The sequence below is a fragment of the Phyllostomus hastatus genome, unplaced genomic scaffold (assembly GCF_019186645.2).
Source record: "Phyllostomus hastatus isolate PE091 unplaced genomic scaffold, TTU_PhHast_1.1 phas_scaffold_60, whole genome shotgun sequence".
Taxonomy (NCBI): Eukaryota; Metazoa; Chordata; class Mammalia; order Chiroptera; family Phyllostomidae; genus Phyllostomus; species Phyllostomus hastatus.
In genome coordinates, this window is record NW_025334038.1 from 4,364,093 (window position 1) to 4,366,798 (window position 2,706).

The following is a 2,706-nucleotide window of genomic DNA, read 5'->3' on the forward strand; positions in this document are numbered from 1 at the left end:
TGAACTGTATGGAAGTCTGACAACCAAGGAGTTAAAGTAGACACATTCATCCAGAGTGGTAGGAGGGGCAAAGTTGGGCGGCCAGGCTGAGAGGGGTCCCGGCAAAGCAGTAGCTGGCGGACCCCGGGTGCACAAGGCAGCAGCTGGTGGACCCCGGGCACTCAGGTGGCGGCTGGCGGACCAGTGAGGCGGCGGATTGTGGAGGAGTGCTGCGCACAAGGAGGCTGACGGACCAGACAGTCCCACATTCATGCCGATAAACCAGGTGAAACTGCAGAGCAAGACACACCACATAACCCAGGGTCCCAGCGTGGGCAAATAAAGCCTCAAAACATCAACTAAAAACACCTGTGGGGGTTGAGGTGCCGGGAGAAACTCCCAGCCTCACACTGGAGAGACCCAAAGGGTCCTGGAACATACACAAACCCACCCACACGGGAATCAGCACCAGAAGGGCCCAATTTGCTTGGGGGAAGCGGGGGAAGTGACTAAACCCTGGCAGAGTGGAGCAAGTGCCACTGTTCCCTCTTGGATCCCTGCCCCACATTTATCACAACATAGTGACCTGGGTTTCCCTGCCCGGGTGAACACCTAAGGCTCCGCCCTTCATTACAAAACAGGCATGTCGAGACAAAAAAAAAAAAAATAGCTCAAACGAAAACACAGATCAAAGCTCCAGAAAAAATATAACTAAGTGATGAAGAGATAGCCAACCTATCAGATGCACAGTTCAAAACACTGGTAATCAGGATGCTCACAGAATTGGTTGAATTTGGTTGCAAATTAGATAAAAAAGTGAAGGCTATGCTAAGTGAAATAAAGGAAAATGTACAGGGAACCAACAGTGATGGGAAGGAAACTGGGACTCAAATCAATGGAGTAGACCAGAAGGAAGAAAGAAACACCTAATCAGAAAAGAATGAAGAAACAAGAATTTAAAAAAATGAGAGGCTTAGGAACCTCCAGGACATCTTTAAACATTCCTTTGTCTGAATTATAAGGGTACCAGAAGGAGAAGAGGAAGAGCAACAAGTGGAAAAATTATTTGAACAAATAATAAAGAACTTCCCCAATCTGACTAAGGAAATAGATGTCCAGGAAGTCCAGGAAGCTCAAAGAGTCCCAAAGTTGGACCCAAGGAGGAACACACCAAGGCACATCATAATTACATTACCCAAGATTAAAATGAAGGAGAGAATCCTAGAAGCAGCAAGAGATAAGGGAACAGTAACCTACAAAGGAGGTTCCCATCAGACTGTCAGCTGATTTCTCAAAAGAGACTTTGCAGGCAAGAAGGGGCTGGAAAAAAGTATTCCAAGTCATGAAAGGCAAGGACCTCCATCTAAGATTGCTCTATCCAGCAAAGCTTTCATTTAGAATGGAAGGGCAAATAAAGTGCTTTTCAGATAAGGTCAAGTTAAAGGAGTTCATCATCATTAAGCCCTTATTTTATGAAATGTTAAAGGGACTTATCTAAGAAAAAGAAGACAAAAACATGTATAGTAAATTGACAGCAAACTCAAAATTATTAACAACCACACCTAAAACAAAACCAAACTAAGCAAACAACTAGAACAGGAACAGAACCACAGAAATGGAGATCACATGGAGGTTTAACAACAGGGGAGTGGGAGGAGGAGAGAAGGGGAAAAGGTACAGAGAATAAGTAGCATAGAAGGTAGGTAGAAAATAGACAGGGGGAGGGCAAGAATAGTATGGGAAATGTAGAAGCTAAAGAACGTACAAGTATGACACATGGCCATGAACTAAAGGAGGGGAATGTGGGTGGGAGGGGGTGTGCAGGGTGAAGGGGGGAAAATGGGACAACTGTAATAGCATAATCAATAAAATATATTTAAAAAAATAAAAATAAAAAAGAAATATCGTATTTTGCCATGTACAATGTGCACCCACATTTTTGTGTGCATTATATACAGGATATCCATTACTTCACCCATGGTAGGTAATCATTATACCCATGTATAATGGGCACCCTTATTTTTCCCTCAAAAATTTGGGCAAAAAAGTGAGCATTATACATGGTAAAATATGGTAGACTTTTTCAGACACATGAACATAAGACTCTACTGTTCAAAGACCACCACTGAAAGAATTGCCTTACAAATAATATATTTCATTATGCAGGTGAGCTAGCCAAGAAAACCAGAGAGGTATTTAAAAATGTTGAACAACTCTAGATTCTATCTAGAAAATGCAAGATGTGTGAAGTCTATGCACCACTTAGGTTTCAACATTAAAGATGTTAAAATAGTTCAGTTCAATATTTTATAACAAAAGTATTAGCAGGGTTCTGGCTAGTTAATTTTAATTGTATTCTTGTGTTTTTGTAGAATTTAGTCTCAGTTTCAACCCCTAAATTTCTATAACTTTAAATAATAAAATCAAGAAATCACTGCCAATGTAACAACATTAAAACATTTTACTACTTTCACTGCAAAATAAAGATGTAATATATTTATACACTTATCAAAATATCAAAACAATTTTGTGATATTTTCATGCTTCCTAGATAATCTGAAAATAATTTAAGAACGCTCAAAATGACACCATTGAATTCCTGTAATGCTAAACTTAATATCCTTTCATATCTTAGTAAATTCAACCATACATGTTAATATCAATTAAATTAATCCTCAGGACTACATTCTATGACTTAACATGAAAAAGAAAAAATGACTCTTAACC